The following is a 23551-nucleotide window of genomic DNA, read 5'->3' on the forward strand; positions in this document are numbered from 1 at the left end:
TATGATACAGCGGTGGCTAGGGTAGAGCCTGTCAGGTCGGTCGTGTGAGTAAGACCAAGTACTACATAATAGTAGGCCTTTGGCCCAAACCCCACGTCCAAATCAATAATAGACCCACTATCCAAAAGAATCAGAAACGGCTGAGTAATTAAGGCGTCCGTTAATTATTAATTAATGACTTAATAAATTTTCCGAGTCACACCACACTTAGAGCATGGTTAATACTATAGCCAACATCCGGCTATATGAAGTTGACACATCATCTACTCGCTCTTTTCCGGTTTACAAGGCTCAAATCTGAAATATCATCAATCAAGGCATTTTGTGAGTGGAGGAATGTATCTCGTACTTTACAAAAGTACCCCAATTTAACTCATGCATTAAATTGGATTAATTGCAGTGCATACATGCTTGGCGACTAGATAAGTAGAAACATTACATGCATTGGTGTGTTCCTTTTTTAATTCTTACATGCAAAGATTTAATGCGTCTCGGAAACTAAAAATGAGATGGAGATGAGCCCTATAAATTGGATAAACAAAAAAGTTGAGATAAGCCCTATAAACCGGAAAGGAGGGAGTAGTATTATACATAGCCCGCTTACAAAGTATGTGTAGTCTAAAATGCCTGGCATGCAGTGGGCAGTGCCCTCGGTCGGCGCACGGCTTCAATGGCGGAAGCAATGAGAGGTCGCGTCGCCCTGACTTGCCATCAACGTGGAGCGGTGAGCTCAGCTGGCGCCGGGCAGGAAGGTTTCGATTTTTGATTCAGTTGCTGTGCTGCTACCATCCAATATTCGTGTGTGGTTGTTTCTAGAATAAAAAAAGGAGGTACTCCTACTTATGTTACTCCCACCATGGCTAGCCTTGCGCTTGGCTCTCCGCCTCTTCCGGAAGTCGAACAATAATGGTGGTACTACAGTAGTACTTCCAGCAATCTGACACGAAATGAACTACTGCACGTCCACCGCTTGTGAGCAAAAGTTTCACCTCATGCTGCGAGCCACCGCGCACGCGTTGGCGAGGGAGAAGGCGTAGTAAGCTAGCTTCTCATCGTTCTGCGAGTTGACGGGACACATCAAAGTTATTTAGTACGTACTCTCTCCAAAAAAGGGTTGACCATGTCATGACTACAATCCGGTGCTATGTCATTGAGTACACGCACTATTCACGTTCCATCGAGGAGAAAAAATATTGCGTATTAGGAGTAGGTGCCATCGAAGTGCACGACTCACTTACGCACTGCTTATCTGATTATCTCCATTTTCTTGCATGACACGTGCACCTTGATGCTAGATGTCTCGCGTGTTGGCAAAAGGATGAACAAAGCTCACGTAAAAAAGAGTGGAAGGACATAGATTCCCGATGATCGAGAAGGAGCAAGGAACCTCGCGGTGGAGCGTCTGCAAGGAACCTTGCTTGTTTTCCCCTATTTTTTGCCGCCTGCCCACCTATAAACAAATAAAATAACATGAAATCTTCGCTAACCACTAGATACGATACATCAGGATGCTAAGTTGAAGATATTTTATTAGTTTATACTCCCTCTGTCTCGGTTTGTAGGGCGTGCGCGTAGTTCTAGGTCATCGATTTGACTAACTAAATATGAGTTATATGTCACCAAAAGTATATCATTATATTCTTAAGTGGATGTAGTTTCTAAACATATATTTTTCATCCAATATGATACCTATTTAACTAGTTAAATTTTCAACCTAGAACGACGCACATGTCTTATAAACCGAGATGGAGGAAGTATTGATAACCACGCAAGAAGCCACGCATGTACACACGCCGATGCACTAAGTCATGCCGATCCAACTCATGCACAAACGCGCACAACATGGAGCACACAACGCACATACACAACACATGCATGCACACACACTCGGCAGCAGAATGCACGTGAATAACACATGCATGCGCGCACACGCGACTGCATGGAGGCGTGCGCCATCTGCGGTGACGTCTAGTTCGTCATGCTACAGTGAAGATCGCACCATTTTATCCACTCTTTCGGCGGCATCCGACGAACAGGAAGAGCAGTTCTCCGGCATAAAAGCCGTCTGGGTGGCCCGCCGAGCCCGGCAGCTCGCTTCTCCACCTACCTCGTGTAGACCGTCGGAGGCAGTTGACATACTAAGCCAGCGCGTGGTTTCGCAGCTGGCCTCTCCAATACAGCTCGAGGAAGAGTGCCGACTTGCTCCACGTCGGCTTGTCAGGGAGCACAGCGGCACGGGCATCGTCGCTGCCCTCGACGCCGCCACGTCGTATAGCGCCTCAAGTGTCTGCCACTACGCCATCCTCCGTCGTCATGCGCATAACCGCGACATGCAGGGAGAGAAAGAAGCCGCTGTGGATGTCGACGAGGTGATGCAGCTACGCAGATGTGGACGAGGTGACGGGCATCACGTCCCCGCCTGCCGCCATCATCGAGGAAAAGTAGAACACGGCAGGCCGCCGCTGATTGTATTCCATGAAGGCCACCGCCGAGGCGACGCTGGCGAATACAGCTGGTGTCTTGCTCGAATCTTCTTCCGCCAGATCCTGGAGGAGGACAAAGAGATCGGGTGGCGAACATTTAGATTAGGTATTTTAATTCTACTAAGCTGGTTGTAATGGGAGTATTATAGGTAGTATCATTCATGCCAACTACTCCCTCTGTTCCTAAATATAGGAGTATTATAAGAGCATGGTTAATAGTATAACCAGCTGATGGCTACATGACACTGCCATGTCATCTATAGCCAACCTTGTAGCCTTCAAGTATAATACTCCCTCCGTCTAGGTGTCATCTTACGAAATCCAAATAATCCCAAAATACTTAGGCGCGGTGCATTAACTTCTACCTCGTTTCTCATTTCTTGACATATCAACCAATAAGAGATGTGGGTGTGCATGCTTTTAATGACTTGAGAATAGCAAACATGACATGCGGTGGTTAGTTGATTGCATGCAATGCTATTAATTAGCAAATAAACATTAAGTGTGAGGCGGTTCTATAGGTGGGCAGGCGGCATGGGCCAATTCCTCTCCAAACACCTAGGGAGGTGGTTGAACCGAACAAGTATAACTTGTTTCTAGTGGGTACATTGACGTGGCATCGAAAGGGTGTGATAGCTAACTCTTGCAAAATAATTAACTACCACATTGGCATACATGAGCATTGGGCCCACTTGTCGGCGTGCTGGACGGAGGAAGGAACACAAGACAAAATGGAGTATGGAAGGGTGCGAATCGATTGGCTCACGTGTGATGACCACTGGAGCAATACACTCAGGTACTACATTAAAAAATTAGTGCAAACACGGCCGGTTATACTATGAGTAGGTGACCGTGCGCTTGGCTCTTCGCCTCTTCTGAAAGTCGAACAATGATGATGGTACTACAGTCGATAGTGTACTAAGCAAAGCTTCTCCTTGTTTGTGAGTAGACCGGACACATCAAAAGTAGTCTCCAAAAAGGGTTGACCATGTCCATGGCTACCATCCCATGCTCCGTCATTCAATGTGTGCTTCTCCTTGTTCTACGAGTTGATGGGACACATCAAATTTAATACGTATTTAGTACTCTCTCCAAAAAGGGCCGACCATGTCCATGGCTACCATCTCGTGCTCCGTCGTTGACTACGTGTACTATTCACGTGCCATCGACGAGGGAAAATATTACGTAGTACTAGGTTCCATTGTAGTGCACGACTCACTTACGCACTGCTTATCTCCATTTTCTTGCATGACACGTGCACCTTGATGCTAGATGTCCAGCTTGTTGGCAAAAGGATGAACAAAGCTCATGTCAAAAAAAAGAGTGGAAGAACATAGATTCCCAACGACTGAGAAGAAGAAAGGAACCTCGTGGTGGAGCGTCTGCACTCATAATATTTTATATTATGTAGCGATAGAAAATCAACCAATCATCTCCACAGTAGATCGGAAGAGTACAAAACACGGCAGCCCAGTGTAGTTACATCATACTGTACGTGGCTAACCCAGGCTATCACCATATTTCTTGGCCTCCGTGCGACAGCTAGCTCTAGTAATCCACCAGCCCGTACCGCTTCTCGCTCCTGGTCTCTCTCAAAGTGGGGTGGGTTGGGGTTTTTGCCATCTATTGAGGTCGGTTAACTCATCACATGTTAGCGACATGCCAAGAGCATTCTAAAAAATCATTATACTCTATTGTTATGCCAAGAAGAGGAAGCACTTTGACCGATGGACCAAATGAGACAGGCGTGCCGTGCCCTGAGTGGGTCATGTTTCTCTTTTTTTAACTTGTTTGGTGTAGTGGTAACACTTGGTTTTGACTATTGGTAAGATTTCATATACTCCCTCCGTCTAGTGAATAAGTCATCATAGATTGTGCACCATGACAAAGGAAGAGGGGAAAATGAGAGAAATTAATATTTATTTTCTAATTAATAGCATTGCATGCAATGAACTAACCATTGCATGTCGTGTTTGGTAGTCTAAGTCATTAAAACATGCACGCCCCACATCTCTTATTGGTGGATATGTCAAGAAACAAGAAACGAGGTGGGAGTTAATGCACCGCGCCAAAGTATTTTGGGATTATTTGGTTTTCGTAACGTGACTTATACACCTAGATGGAGGGAGTAGGGCCTAATGTATTCTTTGGGGATGCCTTTGACTATTGATAAGATTTTATATAATTTGAAAATTATATCATTCGAAGATCCTTTCATGTTCCGTTTTCAAAAAGAAAAAGATCCTTTCACGTACGAATTTACTGTATACTTTGAGCAACTTGCATGTCCTATACTGCTCCTGTTTGGATACTCTAACTTAGCTAGAGGTTAGACTAACACATGACTAACCCTGAACTAACTGTAGCCAAAGAGGTGTTTCGGTGACAGGGTTAGATTGACAATAAATGAAGTTGATGGAGAGAGAAAAGTGATTTTTCAGTGGGCCCAAGGAGGTACTTACTGTGGGAAAGGTGAAGTGATGGTTGCTTTGCCCAAGCAACTTATTACTCTGGGAATATGGGAGTACCAGCGGATTCTAGGAACGGAGAAATGATGGTTGCGTCGTTCGAGCAACTTACTGTGGCGAAGGTGGGGCTCTGTGATTTGACTGCTCACTAGTCATTACTAATGCGGCACAACGACCAGGGTGAATCTTTCCATGCAGTTGTGCACTCAATATTGCTGCACGACAGGTGGAGCCGGATGAAGGATGTCCCACATGTCGGCGAAACGAAGTTGAATTGTTTCTGGCATTGCTATCAATCCTTCAGGATTTGTTTATATGTACGCATAATTTTAATGAAATTGTACTATGATGATATGAAGGTTTCAACTTTGGTTCCCGCGGGAAAAAAAGGTTTCAACTTAGGATTCATGTGTCCTCTTGCCTCAAAATTATCTCGTTACAACATTCCATCAAATACAAATGGAACTACCACGGCTGCTAATGCATCTCAATGGTTCGCAGATCAGCGCCAATATTCACATCACAACGGAAGACAAAGTTGTGAGAAGGTGTACAAATAAAGAAAAAATTTATAATTGATCGATGTTGTTTGTAGGCATGGGTCCATTTCCTGGGCACAGTGTTCATTGCTTGGCTGCTAGTTTCACCCAGCGTTGCAGCCAAAAAGGGGGTGTACGGAGGACACCACAATCCGATCATTTTGTGCAGCTCCACTAAAATCGAGCTGACCATCCCTGTTTTCAAAGATATCCAGTCAGTGTGATTGCAATAATAGTGGAACTAGATGATGAAACATAACACACAAAAATGGTTTGAGGACGACATTGCAAAAAAGAGGTAGAAAGGAAACAATTACTGGCGAATAACATGAGTTGAAGACAAATACGCTGACAAAAAATAAGCATATTCCATGTAATAAGGGAAAGATAGCAGCATGGTGGTTTATCAAAAATGGTTTGAGGACGACATTGCAAGATGGAAAGTACACCGGCCGAGATACGTTTTAAGCAAACAACTAAAGAAGATCCACATGCAGCAACGTGGGAAGATGGGCAGTGGAGCAAGGCCGGAGGAAGCTGTGCCTGAGGGTCGTCGGGGTGTTACTAGGAGGGCGCCGGCGGCCGAGATCTGCCCATACTACAGTAGCGAGCAAGTGGCAAAGGCCCTACCGCACCGGAGCTTGGTCAGAGAGAACGGCGGGTACCGCAGATCGGGACGTGCTGCATCAATGCCGTCGAACGGAGAAACGATGCACATCCACCATTTCCGTCGGCAGACGGGATGCGGCCAGATCACTGACCAACCGTGAGAGAGAGAGGCCATCGTCGCCTTGTGTGAGATGGTGTGACGAGAGACAAACCCCGGCAGGCAGGCTCCGTTCTATATAGTGGATTCCATTTTCCCCACGGCAATCGTTTTGTATTCTGTACTACGTGCCATTGAGGAGGAATATATAACTTTATTTAATACTAACGCGTTAAGTCGAACTTTGTTCCGTCTAGGTGTGGTACCCGACCCTCCTTCGAGTAAACAACCGCTACACGTGTCAAATTATCACATGGGCTGCCTTTTCATACAGAAACGAAATCCACCGTGTACCCGTGCGCGTGTGGCCGGGAACGAGACGTGAGTACATGCGTCCTGCGTGCACCTCTTATTTAGGTGCAGGTATGTACGTGGGTGGGTGTGAGAGAGATGGTTTGTGCGAAACCGAGGCAATGTGTCGATGATATCTCAAACAAAAAAAATGTAACATATGCAATGTGTGTGAAACAGAGTCATGGATATATCATATATAGGGAGCGATCCACGAGAAGAGAGTGGAGGGATCATCAGCATGAGATATCGATAGAATCGAAAACAGGGATGAAGTGTGTGGCTGCGTGATCGATAAAGGCTGCCATCAAATTTGTGTTTGCCCATGTCAAAGATACAGGGCGACTGGCCTACTGGAATTTGAGAGGGCACATGTGCAGTTTTTCTCTGTGGCAAGGATACCTACCTACAACTTTTGACTATCGGTGGGGGGGGGAGGGGGTAGAGACCTAACTATAGAGAGGTATATTCACTAGTATATGTGTGGAGAAGGAGAGAGACCTAGCTATGTATAGAGGGAGATCGATCGACATCCATGGATATGTGTAGTAGAGGAATAAGGTTGGGAGAAAGACAAAAGTAGAGTGTCGGAGGGTTGGTGGTGGAGTGGCGTCTCACAAATGGTGGGAGACGCCTGCTAGACAAATGGAGGGTACGAGTGCAATATCAATAAGAGAGGGCGGGGATGTCTGTCTGTCTATGCACGTGCGTGTGAGAGATGGGTCGGGAGGTATGCAAGGATTATAAGGGAGACGATATGGTTGTGGTAAGCATACGTAACTACATAGGAAGATCAACCGTTGTGTGTCCGAGAAAGGGAGAGACATAACTAGTGAGGTAAGTCTATCGGTGCGTGGGGAAAAAGAATTATTGTCGGCCTAGCTATATGTAGGGAGATCAGTATGTATACATGCATGCATGTGTTAGAACCAAATAAGATCCGGAGAGACAGACAGGGGGAGAGGGGTGCGGCTAGGAGGTGGTGCGAGAGGCCTACTATGTCGATGGGGGAGGAGTGTGCGAGTATGAGATCGATGAAAAGAGGGGCGGGAATGTGCACCTACATGGAACCGTACTGGACATAGGGGGCATGGACGGTGAGAAGAGAAGAGGGGAAGTATGTGTTTGTGGTAGTGAAAGTGCGTTATATCGACTAGAGGGGGGTGAATAGGCGATTTTTATGAAAGTCTTCAAAACGTGAGAGTTATGAAGACAAACAGCGAAGATTATGCCTTTTACTATGCAGCGGAAGTTAGATTACACTAGGCCAGCCATGGTCATGTATTCAATAGAATGAAAGCACAATGACAAACAACTGAAGTGTAATAAGGATCAGGTAGGAAGAAGTTATGAAGCCAAACAGTTCAAACATTCACGTTGTGAAGAAAAAAGATAAAGCAAGCATGCAATGGCTTCACAATGTGTAACAGTAAGAAAAAGGAAGTGAAGATGAAACCAGTGACTCGTTGAAGACAATGATATGTTGGACCAGTTCCAGTTGCTGTGACAAATGTACGTCTGGTTGGAGCGGCTAGGTATTTAAACCTTAGGACACCCAGTCCTGAACACACAGTCCAGGACACCAAGTCCTCACCATATTCTCCTTGAGCTAAGGTCACTTAGTCCTCGCCCAATCACTCTGGTAAGTCTTCAAGGTAGACTCCCAAACCTTCACAAACTTCGTTCACTGGCAATCCACAATGTCTCTTGGATGCTCTGAACGCGACGCCTAACCGTCTGGAGGATTCACAGTCCTCAAGTGTAATAAGTCTTTAGATCACACAGACAAGAAGACTCAAGTGATGCCCAATTTGCTCTGGCTCTGGGTGGTTAGGGGTTTTCTCCTCACTAGGAATTTTCTCTCAAAGGCTTCGAGGTGGGTTGCTCTCAAACGACAAAAGCCGTGCACTGAAATCTGAGCATCCAATCGTTTATGGTTGTGGGGGTGGGCTATTTATAGCCACTTGGCAACCTGACCTGATTTGTCCAAAATGACCCTGGGTCACTAAGGAACTTACACGTGTCTCAACGGTCAAATTTCAAACTCTCATGGCAACTTTACTTGGGCTACAAGAAAAGCTGACTTGTCCGGCTCTGGACAAGATTCGCTCTCATTGTCTTCGCTCGAAGACATAGGCTTTTGATTTTAGGCATCACTTCAGTCATTCTGACTGGTTCTCCTAGACCCCACTTAACAGTACGGTGGTTCCTATGACTCAACACAAAAGAAAAAGAACTACGAAAGATCTAAGTCTTCGAGCTCCATAGGCTTCATAACGTGTCTTCTTTTGTCATAGTCTTCAATGTGAATATCTTCATATACCACCTTTGTCTTCAATGTCTTCATACATTTTTAGGGGTCATCTCTGGTAGTAAAACCGAATCAATGAGGGACTTCTACCTGTGTTTTCCTGCAATTCTCACAAACACATTAGTCCCTCAACTAGGTTTGTCGTCAATACTCCAAAACCAACTAGGGGTGGCACTAGATGCACTTACAATCTCCCCCTTTTTGGTGATTGATGACAAACTAGTTGAAGTTTTCAACGGGGAATATAATGTGTGAAGTTTGTAAAGGATAGGGAATTGTCTTCATAAGTTGTAAGGGCTCCCCCTGAAGATGTGCATATAAGGTAATTTGCTTTTGGAATGCAAATCCACATGGCAGGTTGTACTTGTGGAGATCCACTTCAGCTTATGATGACAATCCACTATGCATGTGTAAGTATATGAAGATAATGACATGTATAATGGAAAATGGACGTCTGCAGAATGAGATAAGTGCAGAATTTATCGTCACACATGCGGAATTTATCTTCGCAAACAGAGTGGCAAACAAGTAGCAGACGACCATCGAGTTTTAGTGTTTACAACTCAAAGAACCAAATGAAGCAAAAACAAGAGTTGTAAACACGAAGCAAAATATAACAAAACATAAGGCACCCGCCCATATTGACCCGCTTGAAGACTATAAACATCATACGCTTCTCCCCCTTTTGTCAGTAATGACCAAAAAGGTTTGAAGACATAGAGTTTGCTACGCGTTCCCAGGCGCAGCAGGGTCGGTGGAGTTGTTTGGCGGTGCAGAGCTGGGATGTGCTGAAGCAGGTGGTGGTGATGTAGCATCATCGTCTTCATCAATGATCCTTGCAGTAACTGTGGCAGCAGATGAAGAGAACTCAGAGTCTTCTAGTGATGGTGTGTTGCGCATCACAGCCCTTCTAGGAGGTGTGGTGTCAAACTTGAAACGCTCCGTGAAGCCATCCTCTTCAAGTTCAGCTTCAGTACATACCATTGAGAGCCCTTTCCATGTACGATGGCAGGTTTCGTGTGTAACGAAGGCATTCTTGGTGGCAAGGTTTCGAAGACGATTGACATCCACCAAGAGGCTCTTCATCTGACGTTTTAGCCAGTCGTGATTCCTATCCTGCTTTTGGTGAAGGGCCACAAGAAGCTCTCGGTCAGTGAGGACACGAGCACGCTTCTTGGGTCTTGGAGCATTTGTGCTGTCTGTGGCTTCAGTAGATGCTGGTGCACGTGTAGTGCCAGCCAACAGATATACCCTGGATATGGCTTCAACACCTTCAACATTCTGCGTGAAGCTCTGGTGTTCTGCATTTTGAAGACTTATCGGTTGCTTGTCAGGCTCAGGATATATTGCTTCAGCAGAGGTATCCACATCTGGCAAGAAGATCCGATGGTTTCGGGCAGAGGGATGATACGAGATCGCAGAGTGCAGTTTGATCAGCCTCATCACCCAAGGAGCATAGAACTTCAAACCAAATAATTCTAAGCCTGACACTGCAAGTTGGCATACGAAGAGATCCTGTGCGTTGAAGCATTTGCCATGCAGGATATAGAATATGAGAGTCTTCATTGCACCCTCGATCTTGGCATGTGGTGAGTGTCCCTTAATGGGCCAGAGAGTCCACCGGATGATGTGATATATGGTCCTGGGCAGGTACTCTAGGTCTTCAACGAAGAACTCAGTTGGATAGGGTGCATCCTGAGGCAATGGCTTCATCATTGAGAGCATCTGACTCATATTTGGTTCGGGCCTCTGGAATATGCTTTCAATGGCTTCAGAATGTAGTTGACAGCCTTCCTCGAAGAATTCGCCAGGAGTGGGTAGGCCGGTGAGCTCAATGATATCAAATGCATTGGCTTCATGATGGACATTGCCGGTCATCCACTCCAGGACCCAAGTCTTCGGATCTCTGTTGTATCCTTTTATATGGAGGGTGGCATAAAACTGAAGCAGAAGCTCTTCATTCCAGTGCTCTTCATCAGTCACAAACGGCAGCAGACCCACTTGCTTAAAGCAATCCAAGGCTTCCTCAAGACATGGCAGACCAGCAATGGCTTCAACCTCAAGGCGCTTGTGCGGGAAGATGCGACCTTGGTTGTATAAGATGCATGAATAATAGCTGTGCTGAGAATAGCTCCAGAACCTATCTGATACAATCCTTTCCCTTGAATAGGGGTTCTTGGAGCTATTGAAAAATGTATTGTCTGCCTTGAAGCTGTTGATGTCAAAGGAACCAGGTGCTGATGCAGGACCTGGGAACCTTGGCAGCCTTGGGACTGGCTTCTGAACATGAGGCCTGTGCTCAATATGATAATCGAATTGAGGACCTGCAGCAGACTCAGGAACAGAAGTGTCTAGCTCGGTAGCTTCGCTATCCGCTGAAGCATTTGGTGGGGCGGGCTCCACATTGGCTTCAGTGTTTGTGGTGGCAGCCGCAACATTTTCTTCCTCCGCTTGTGTAGTAGGAGGGACAACCTCAGGCACGTTCTCCTGGAGAACTGCATCTTGATGGAGCGGGGAAGTGGGTTCTGGTGGTGCTTCTTCATTGTCTTCGGCTGATGCAGCCGGAATTTCTGCAGTATGGACTTGAGGCCATGGACCTTTGCGAAGCCTATGGAACGCAGACGACGCTTGTGGGGTCGGAGTGAGCTGGGCCTCAAAGTCTTCTTCCTCCTGAGGGCGATCCGCCCATGACTCATCTTGTGCCATTGGTGTCAGAGGACGACCAATACTGATGAGTTCACTTGTTTCAAGCTGAGGAAGGGCTGCATCATCTTGTACATTGTCCTGATGACCAATGTCTTCAGCAGCTATTGGGTCGGCTGCTGGTATGTCTTCAGGTTCAGGAGCCTCTGTGAAAGCAAGCTCATGAACTGTTAATTGGCGTTCTGCATTGGGGTGAACCATGGAGATAGGTTCAACTATCAAGGGCTCTGTGGGAGCAGCCCGAGATTTCTTGATCTTTCTTTTTGCTGGGGGCGGTAGGAGAGGCTTCAGAGCTTTTCCTTTTCCTGGCTTCAGCCTCTGCATTCCGTGTCTTTTGAAGCTCTGAAGCGGTTGACCAGCTCTTTGGCTTCGAGCCAGTCGTGGCGGTTGGGAAGGCAATCGGAATAGCTTCTTGTCTTGGTGCCTCTGGTTCATTCACAGCAGGCTGCTTCTTCTTCTTCGCGGCCATCTTGGGGTCGATGCCAGGACGCCCAAGTGCCTTGCGCTTCTCGGCCTCATTGTAGGCCTGCACACATCGTTCTGCCAGAGACTTCATCCGTTCACGCGAGCCCTGAGCTTCAGCATGCTTCTTCAGGAAATTTTCCTTGAGCTCATGCAACATGGTTTTGAAGCTCTTCACTTCCTACACGCTGAGCCTGGCCATGTGCTTCTTGAACTGAGCCTTTTCATGATCAATTTTCTGCTTCAGCTCAACTATGCGCTGAGCAATGGCAAGTTCTGAAGCAATTGCGCCTTGGAAGGCGACGCTGAGACCGACAGGCAGCTGCAGATCTTCGAAGCTGATGTCTGGTGAGGCAAACCATTCATCGATGAAGTTGTGGATGATGGCGACATTAAAATAGAGGTAAATTGTTGAAGATTTCAGCTTCTTCTTTGCTTTTGATAAGCTGCTCTAGAGCGTCATCTCCCAGATCTTCATCGCTTGATAGATCAATGGCTTCGCTGCATAGAATGGCAGCAGCAGTGAGCTCTTTTCCTGTTTGTTTCTGGGCTCCATTTCCTTCTGGGGCTTGGAGACACGGGATACTGCACACTGACTTCAGGAGGTGCAGTTTTCAATGGCTTCGCCCTTGAGATTTTTGAGGCAGGGGCCGGCTCTGAAGCTTTTGGTTTCTTCATCTGCTTTGGCTTCGACATAGCAGGAGCTTCATCAGACTCAGAGTCAGCTGGAGGGTCATTTACGGCAGTCCCTTGGACTAAGATGTGAGTGATCAGGCCCTCAAGATTGGCAAACGGACCGATGACATTGGGTTCCGTGTCGCGTGTGCCATCTGCCCTTGGTGCGGAGGGACCAGGGTTGAAGTCTAACCCAAATTTCTTCTTGTTTAGCTTCGCTGACTGTTGGGCAAACTGAAAGTTGCGCTTGAAGAGATTGTCGTCACGACACCAGAGGAGTGACGACGGATGCGCATCATCAGGCTGTGGTCCTCGGACCATGCATGGGTAGAAGCCTTGAGTAATGGCTTCATCTCTGGTCCTGGGTAAGAGATTCTTGAAACGGATGTCCCCCCATGGTCTCCTGATGGCACTTTTCTCAGCATACTCCTCAGTGACGAAGCGGTATTTGAACCACTATTCTGCCCAATAGCGTCGAATCCATTGGATTCGGGTCTTGCGCTGCCCATAGCTCTCTTCTGGATCTGTTTTGTACATTTCTGCCAAGTCTTCAGGCAGATCCTTGGAAGTTCCATCACGTCTCTGTCTGCCCCCCTTCCTTGCTGCTTCTGAAGCCATAAACTTTAACTTGAAAGGCTTCAAAACTTTCAAAGGCTTCAAAGGCTTTCTTTTTCTGGACCAACAGGAACTGGCTTCAGGAGAGTTTATGTGATGCTGTAGGAATTCTGCAAATGAATGCAGACTATGAGAACCGAAGGATTCTCCCACGGACATGTACCTGTGACAGCATTAAGGTGCGAGGGAAGGGGAAGAGGTCATATGCATTCTCAGAAGGTTTTGAAGATTAATCAGTTTAGAAGACATTGACCTCATCGTGCGAAGACATTCACTCATAGATAAGAAGTTGGTTCCAGATTTGTACGAACCCACAGATCAGTACAAGTGAGGAATCTAACTACTTTATGAAGCACAAGTGAATATACTAGGCATGTTATGAGATGCAGCAAGAGATCTAACTAGTGTGAAGAGAAACTTCTTATGGTAGAAAGTGACAGAACCATGAGATCAAAAGAGGCTATAAAAAGAAGTTTTATTTACCACACTGGAACTGCTAGACGGAAGGGAGTTGATGCCGAGCAGTTCAGTCCTCTGTGCCCTAACTTGGCGACGGAAAACACCTACGGCGACGGCGGAGAGGACGATGTCCGCGGTTAGCGTGAGGACGACGTTGGAGAGGTTGCGGCAGCGAAGCGCTTCGTCTCCGGCGTCGTCGAGTGCTAGCGGGGGCGCTAGGGTTCTTGCGAGGTTGGAAGAAGGAGATAATGACTATGGTAAGTGTGAATTTATAGGCTCAGGGGCGGCACTGTGCTATTACACAGGTGCCCCTGGCGGTTCGCATTTGAGGAACGCGTGTCCAGTTAGCGGAAGTTTGGGGTTTGTTCCACGTCCCACGCACGCCTAAATTGTCGGGCGGTTGTTCCTGCTTCTCCGGATTTTATGTGAAGGAATGAGCATTAAAAAACGGACTTTATGGTTGTCTCTATATCTTCAGCTGAAGGACACAGTGAAGACATTCGACAGTTTCAATAGAATGCATATGACTTAGAGAGATAGAGTTTGAGATAGAAATCATAGAGAAGTTTGGGGTCCGATCACATTCACTTAGTTCAAAAGATTCAACACGAAGACATAGCTATAAGTGAATGCTGTAGAGGACAGAACACTAGCATATATATATATATCTATACAAGCAACGTAGTGAAGATAATCATGAAGACATGTTCGAAGCCAAACCAAATGTGAAGACAACCAACTGTGAAGATATTGCAAGGTAACGCCATGAGTGAAACACTTCAGAATAGAATGTTTGGTGGTGGCGTTACCCACCGTATAGGAAGTATTAGACCCAGACACGGCGCACAATTATCGTGGCGCTCCGAAGTCAGATTCCACATTAATGTATTCACACTTAGAATATATGTATTCATTGATTGAAGATATACTTTTCTTTGTGTGTTGCACATCAAAGTCATCAATATGCATAAGTGTTAGGATGTGTGCCTGATCACAGGACATTTGAGGATTCCAAGATATTTAGCTCACACCGTAACTTGCAAAATCTCTTCTCATCCAAGGGCTTGGTGAAGATATCCGCCAATTACTCTTCAGTGTGGACGTGTATGATATCAATGTCTTCCTTCACAACATGATCTCTGAGAAAGTGATGACGAATTTCAATGTGCTTTGTCTTTGAGTGCTGAACTAGGTTGTTGGCAATCTTGATGGCGCTTTCGTTGTCGCAGTAAAGTGGCACTTGCTTCAGATGAATGCCATAGTCCTTGAGTGTTTGCTTCATCCATAGAAGCTAAGCGCAGCAAGATCCAGTAGCAATGTATTCAGATTCAGCAGTGGAGAGAGATACACAGTTCTGCTTCTTTGAAGACCAACATACAAGTGATCATCCCAGAAAATGACATGTGCCTGATGTAGACTTGCGATCAACTTTGTCACCAGCACAATCAGCATCCGAAAATCCAACCAAATCAAACTCTGAGCCCTTGGGATACCATAATCCTAGAGTTGGGGTGTGAGCCAAATATCAAAGAATTCACTTCACAACTAAGTGATGCGACTCCTTTGGTTCCTCTTGAAATCGAGCACACATGCAAACACTAAGCATAATATCTGGCCTAGATGCACATAAATAAAGCAAAGAACCAATCATGGAGCGCTATACCTTTTGATCGAACTCTTTACCATTGTCGTCAGGACCTAGATGATGTTTGGCTGGCATTGGTGTTGTGAAGCCTTTGCAGTCTTGCATACCGAACTTCTTCAGGCAATCTTCGAGATACTTCTCTTGAGATATGAATATGCCATTGCGTTGTTGTCGTATTTGAAGACCAAGGAAGAACTTCAGTTCCCCCATCATGGACATCTGATATTGCTCTTGCATCATATATCCAAACTCTTCACTGTACTTCTGATTGGTGCAGCCGAAGATAATGTCATCCACATATATTTGGCACACAAACAGTTCACCATCATATGTCTTCGTGGAAAGAATGGGATCCAGGGAACCAGGTATGAAGCCTTTGCTCTTCAGGAAGTATTTGAGTGTGTCATACCAGGCCCTAGGGGCTTGTTTGAGGCCATACAGTGCCTTGTTGAGCTTGTATACCATGTCAGGATGTTTTGGGTTTCCAAAGCCAGGTGGCTGTGCAACATACACTTCTTCTTCAATCTTGCCATTGAGAAAGGCACCTTTCACATCCATTTGATATAGAAGTATGTTATGATGATTTGCATAGGCCAGCAGTATGCGTATAGCTTCAAGCCTTGCCACAGGAGCAAATGTTTCATCAAAGTCAATGCCCTCCACTTGAGTATATCCTTGAGCAACGAAATGAGCTTTGTTTCTGACAACTTGACCATGCTCATCTTGCTTGTTGCGGTATATCCATTTGGTGCCTATTATGTTGTGCTTCCGTGGATCAGGACGCTTAATCAGTTCCCATACATTATTCAGCTCAAACTGTTGAAGCTCTTCTTGCATAGCTTGAATCCATTCAGGTTCCATGAAGGCTTCTTCAACTTTCTTGGGTTCTGATATTGAGATGAATGCGAAGTGCCCACAGAAGTTTGCTAGCTGAGTTGCCCTTGAACGAGTGAGTGGACCAGGTGCATTGATGCTGTCAATTATTCTGTCAATCTGCACTTCATTTGCAACACGACGATGTACAGGGCGAAGACTTTGCTCTTGCTGATCTGTGTTGTTGTTGGGAGGAATTTCTTCAGGCTGAGCATTGTCTTCATGTTGATCAGGTGCTGAGATGATAAGTTGTTCTTCAGGATGAGCTTCAGAAGGTATAATCTCTCCAGTTCCCATAAGCTTGATTGATTCACTAGCTGGAACTTCATCTAGCACATTTGGCTGTTGTTCTCTTTGTGAACCATTTGTCTCATCGAACCGCACATCCACTGTTTCAACCACTTTGTAATGAAAGAGATTGAAGACTCTGTAGGAGTGCGAGTCCTTTCCATATCCAAGCATAAAGCCCTCATGTGCTTTAGGTGCAAATTTTGAAGTGTGATGTGGGTCCTTGATCCAGCACCTTGAGCCAAATACTCTGAAGTAACTGACATTTGGCTTCTTGCCAGTTAGGAGTTCATAAGATGTCTTGTTCAGAAGCTTGTGAAGATAAACACGATTGATTTTATGGCATGAAGTGTCAATGGCTTCAGTCCAGAATTTTCTTGGAGTCTTGTATTCATCTAGCATCGTTCTGGCCATCTCAATGAGTGTTCTGTTCTTGCGTTCGACGACGCCATTCTGCTGTGGCGTGTACGGAGCTGAGAATTCATGTGTGATGCCCAAGGTATCAAGATATGTATCAAGGCCAGTGTTCTTGAATTCAGTGCCATTGCCACTTCTGATGTGCTTTATCTTGGCGCCAAAATTGTTCATAGCTCAATTGGCGAAGTGTCTGAAGACATCCTGCACTTCAGTCTTGTAAAGGATTATGTGCACCCAAGTATATCTAGAGTAATCATCAACAATCATGAAGCCATAGAGGCAAGCATTGGTAGTAAAAGTTGAGTAGTGAGTGGGACCGAAAAGATCCATGTGGAGCAGTTCAAAGGGTTGAGTAGTAGTCATGATTGTCTTCGAAGGATGCTTTGCCCTTGTCATCTTCCCTGCTTCACAGGCACCGCATAAGTGATCTTTCTTGAACTTGATGCCCTCGATGCCTATGACATGCTTCTTCTTCGCAAGGATGTGGAGGTTCCTCATGCCAGCATGCCCAAGCCTCCGATGCCAAAGCCAGCATTCTGAAGCTTTTGCAAGAAGACATACTGCAAGTTGTGGTCCTGCTGAGAAATCTACCACGTACAAATCACCTTTTCGATACCCTTCAAACACTAGAGACTTGTCAGATTCCATTAGTACCAGGCAACGATATTTTCCAAACATTACGATCATATTCAAATCGCAAAGCATTGAGACAGACATTAAGTTGACTTTATCCATGTGTTGATCCTTTGAGATTGCAACTCTACCTAGACCCAATACCTTACTTTTACCAGTGTCAGCAAATGTGATGTGGCTCTTGTCGGATGGACGTAATGTTGAGTCCATAAGAAGGCTTCTTTTGCCAGTCATGTGATTTGTACACCCACTATCAATAATCCAATCTGAAGACTTTGAAGTCGCTGGTGTCGTACCCTACAGTGCAGTTAGGGGGATAGGCTTCACGAAGAGAATTGTGAAGCATAAACATTTGATGAACCAGTGGGTTATGAAAACTTAGATCCAGATTAGGACTAATAGGGAGAGTAGCATGCGATTCAGGAACGAAGTACATAATGATGCCATTCGGGCATTTTATCTTGCGCCCTACAAGATTTTTAAGGTCCCCAGCAGTAGCATCAGAAGATTTTGTTTTTCTGCTGGAGACCTTTCCCTGCAAAAGAGAGTTAAGCTTTCTTAACCACCCACATCTTCAAGGGTGGCTTAGAAGCAATAAGTCTAAGTGCAGCATCTGAGAATTTTGGCTTTGAAGCCTTAGCAAACAGTCTAGCAGGTGGACAATAGTACTCATAGGAATAGGCAGAATAATTTTTGGTCATATGAACATGACGATTCGAAGAACCGCTCTCATATTCATATGCCTGAGTATGGTTTCCCTGCAAAACATTTGCGTTAGTGTGACTCAGGTGAGTCCTCTATTTGTATGAAGCCTTTGGACCATATGAAGCCTTTGGTCTGTGGTTTGTCTTCTTCAAGTGAGGTGTCATGAAGACATTCACAGGAAGATTTTCCAGACATTTTTTTGGAACCCAGATCTTCTTCATAGGCGGTCCATTCCTGCAGTTAGTACCAATGTACCTGGCAAACACTTCACCATTCTGATTCTTAAGCAGTTTATAGTTTGCATCAAAGTATTCATCAATGATAATGGGGTTAGTACAAGTGAAGCCAGATAAATTGGATGGATCTGCTGAAAGTTCCTTTGCAGCAACCCATGTGGTTTTGGGGTACTGCTCAGGTTTCCAGTAAGAGCCATCTGCATTTATTTTCCTCACAAACACAACACCCTCTTTCCTAGGGTTTCGGTTCAGAATTTGCTTCTTGAGGACATCACATAATGTCTGATGTCCTTTAAGACTTTTGTACATCCCTGTTTCAAGCAATGTCTTCAACCTAGCATTCTCATCAGCAATAGCAGTGGTATCCTCAGCAGAGGGGTTAGTTACCACATCAACAGTTGAAGATATTGGAGCAGCAGTAGCAGTGGAACATTCAGCAACAGAAGTAGCATTATCACGCTCAATGCATTTAAGACATGGTGGTTCAAATCCTTCCTGAGCGGGACTGATCTGTTCGGTGCGAAGTGACTCGTTTTCCTTTTGAAGATCTTCATGAGCCGCTCTCAATTTCTCAAGTTCTTGCTTCCTTTGAAGATAATCATAGGAAAGCTTTTGATGAGTTGTTGAGAGAGTATCAAGACAATCTTCAAGTTCCTGATACTTAACGTGAAGGTTTTTTATGTCTTCAATTAAGGATTCAGATCGAGTCATTTCAGCACCCAACAAATCATCGCTTCTGTCTAACAGTTTTTGAATATGTTCCATAGCTTTCTGTTGTTCAGTTGCAATTTTAGCAAGTGTTTTGTAGCTGGGTTTTGAATCACAGTCAGATTCATCGTCACTAGATGTTTGATAGCGAGTAGTGCGTGTGTTTACCTTGGCACCGCGTTCCATGAAGCAGTAGGTAGGAGTGGAGTCATTCTTGTCATTTGCGTCGGTGTCGGTGATGCAGTCATTGTCTTCAGTGTTGAAGATGGACTTGGCGACGTATGTTGTAGCCAGACTCGCAATGCCAGAATCAGACTCCTCCTCAGACTCCACCTCTGCCTCCTCAGATGCGGACTCCTTCTCTGAATCCATCTCCTTGCCAACAAACGCACGTGCCTTGCCAGATGAGCTCTTCTTGTGTGATGAAGACTTTGAGGAAGACTTGGAAGAAGACTTTGAGTATTTCTTCTTCTTGTTGTCGTCAGAATCATATTCCTTGCTCTTCTTCTTCCTTCTGTTCTCATTGTCCCACTATGGACACTCAGAGATGAAGTGTCCAGTTTTCTTGCACTTGTGACATGTTTTCTTCTTGTAGTCATGAGCAGAAGCTTCATCATTCCTTGAGCTTGATCGTGAAGATTTTCTGAAGCCTTTCTTATTGGTGAATTTTTGGAACTTCTTCACTAGCATTGCAAGTTCCCTTCCAATGTCTTCAGGATCATCAGAACTGCTGTCAGATTCTTCTTCAGATGAGAAAACAGCTTTTGCCTTCAAGGCACGAGTTCGCCCATAGTTTGGACCGTAGATATCTCTTTTCTCAGAAAGCTGAAACTCATGTGTGTTGAGCCTCTCAAGTATGTCAGATGGATCGAGTGTCTTGAAATCAGGACGTTCTTGAATCATCAGGGCTAGGATGTCAAACGAACTATCAAGTGATCTCAGCAGCGTCTTGACGATTTCATGTTTGGTGATCTCAGTGGCGCCGAGGGCTTGAAGCTCATTTGTGATGTCAGTGAGCCGATCAAATGTGTGCTGGACATTCTCATTGTCATTTCGCTTGAAGCGGTTGAAGAGGTTGCGAAGGACACTGATTCTTTGATCTCTCTGGGTTGAGACGCCTTCATTGACCTTGGAGAGCCAGTCCCAGACCAGCTTGGATGTCTTCAAGGCACTCCACGGCCATACTGTCCTTTTGTCAGATGGCCACAGATGATATTTTTGGCGGTAGAGTCCAGTTGAGTGAACTTCTTGACATCAGCAGCAGTGACACCTTCTCCAGCCTTGGGAACGCCGTTCTCGACGACATACCATAGGTCGACGTCAATGGCTTCAAGATGCATGCGCATCTAATTCTTCCAGTAGGGATATTCAGTTCCATCGAAGACGGGGCACGCAGCGGAGACTTTGATTATCCCTGCAGTCGACATAGCTAAAACTTCAGGTGGTTAAACCGAATCACACAGAACAAGGGAGCACCTTGCTCTGATATCAATTGAAAGTGCGTTATATCAACTAGAGGGGGGGTGAATAGCCGATTTTTATGAAAGTCTTCAAAACGTGAGAGTTATGAAGACAAACAGCGAAGATTATGCCTTTTACTATGCAGCGGAAGTTAGATTACACTAGGCCAGCCATGGTCATGTATTCAATAGAGTGAAAGCACAATGACAAACAACTGCAGTGTAATAAGGATCAGGTAGGAAGAAGTTATGAAGCCAAACAGTTCAAACATTCACGTTGTGAAGACAAAAGATAAAGCAAGCATGCAATGGCTTCACAATGTGTAACAGTAAGAAAAAGGAAGTGAAGATGAAACCAGTGACTCATTGAAGACAATGATATGTTGGACTAGTTCCAGTTGCTGTGACAACTGTACGTCTGGTTGGAGCGGCTAGGTATTTAAACCTTAGGACACACAGTCCCGGACACACAGTCCTGAACACACAGTCCAGGACACCAAGTCCTCACCGTATTCTCCTTGAGCTAAGGTCACTTAGTCCTCGCCCAATCACTCTGGTAAGTCTTCAAGGTAGACTCCCAAACCTTCACAAACTTCGTTCACTGGCAATCCACAATGTCTCTTGGGTGCTCTGAACGCGACGCCTAACCGTCTGGAGGATTCACAGTCCTCAAGTGTAATAAGTCTTCAGATCACACAGACAAGAAGACTCAAGTGATGCCCAATTTGCTCTGGCTCTGGGTGGTTAGGGGTTTTCTCCTCACTAGGAATTTTCTCTCAAAGGCTTCGAGGTGGGTTGCTCTCAAACGACAAAAGCCGTGCACTGAAATCTGAGCATCCAACCGTTTATGGTTGTGGGGGTGGGCTATTTATAGCCACTTGGCAACCCGACCTGATTTGTCCGAAATGACCCTGGGTCACTAAGGAACTGACACGTGTCTCAACGGTTAGATTTCAAACTCTCATGGCAACTTTACTTGGGCTACAAGCAAAGCTGACTTGTTCGGCTCTAGACAAGATTCGCTCTCATTGTCTTCGCTCGAAGACATAAGTTTTTGATTTTAGGCATCACTTCAGTCATTCTGACTGGTTCTCCTGGACCCCACTTAACAGTACGGTGGTTCCTATGACTCAACACAAAAGAAAAAGAACTACGAAAGATCTAAGTCTTCGAGCTCCATAGGCTTCATAACGTGTCTTCTTTTGTCATAGTCTTCAATGTGAATATCTTCATATACCACCTTTGTCTTCAATGTCTTCATACATTTTTAGGGGTCATCTCTGGTAGTAAAACCGAATCAATGAGGGACTTCTACCTGTGTTTTCCTGCAATTCTCACAAACACATTAGTCCCTCAACTAGGTTTGTCGTCAATACTCCAAAACCAACTAGGGGTGGCACTAGATGCACTTACAGGTAGGCACACTACTAGGAAAAGGGCTATAGATGAAATTGACACTAATGGCACACCAGAGACGTGGTGCGCCACTACTATATACTAATGGCGCACCATGTGCAGGTGCGCCATTAGTGTGGAAGACACTAATGGCGCACCAGACACATGGTGCGCCACTAGTAACAAAAACTTTTTTTTTCATTTTTCCAAACATACTAATGGCACATCCAGGCACAGTGCGCCATTACTAGTTCTAACTAGTAATGGCGCACCAACAACCAAGTGCGCCACTACTGTATTTTTTTATTCTCTTTTTTGCAAAACTACTAATGGAGTACCGTGGCATAGTGCGCCATTACTAGTTTAAACTAGTAATGGCGCACTCTGCCATGGTGCGCCATTAGTATATATATATATATATATATATATATATATATATAATTTTGCAAACCTACTAATGGCGCACCACCAGCAGGTGCGCCATTAGTATGTAGGGTTACTAATGGCGCATGAGTGGGTGGTGCGACATTAGTAACCTGGGACCAGCTAGATATTTTGGACAGCCACACCTACACACTCACTTTCCCCACTTCATTCCCTCCACCTCCTTCTCCAAGCTTGTGTTAGCTGCCTCCTCCTCCTCACCTCTTTTGCACCACAGATTCATCAAAATTAACTGGTTAAATTACCTTTTTTGATAGGTAAGTAAGGGGAAAGCTATCTTTATGTTGTAGATCCACTTTTTTTCTCCCTAACTCGCTCCAACAACGTGCACATGGACTTTTTGTGGCCTAGCTAGATCTATGTATGTTTGTGGTGTTGCATATATGTTTGTGTTTGCAGGTACCAGTATTTGAAATGCGATAGTTGCCAATATTTTTCCGGAATGTTGATTCATTTCCGTTTCGGCAAGAATTTTGGAACTATGCATTCTGTTTTGTCCTATTTTTAGGGAAAGTCATGCCAAATTTTTTCTTGGTTCTAAAATGTCGTTTTGCTCTACCCCGCAGGCGACCATGGTCCACGCGATGACCGAAGGCATCGTGAATAGGTCTTTGAGCTCCGCGAAGGCCGAGATGCTTCAAAAGAACGAGACGGAGATAAGATGTCCGTGTAGAAGATGCAAGCTGAAGAGCCTTATTGCGGACCCGAATTCCGGGCAGGTGCGGGACCACCTGCTCTTGCGTGATTTCATGGATGGCTATCGGTGGCAAGGTGATGAAGATGACTATGAAGTCGTCCATGGGGGCCGGGCAAGAAATGAGGAAGGGCAGCAAGACAACCACCGCGGCTCGGGCGGGTGAGAAGACGAAGAATCTCCAGGACATGATCACGACGGTGATGTTGTACACAGTCATCATGTAGAAGATGCCGGACATGATGATGAGGAAGATCAACACGAAGGGCTTGATCATGAAG

Source organism: Triticum urartu, chromosome 5A, assembly GCF_056163025.1.
Source record: "Triticum urartu cultivar PI428250 chromosome 5A, HENAU_Tu73, whole genome shotgun sequence".
NCBI classification, from domain to species: Eukaryota; Viridiplantae; Streptophyta; class Magnoliopsida; order Poales; family Poaceae; genus Triticum; species Triticum urartu.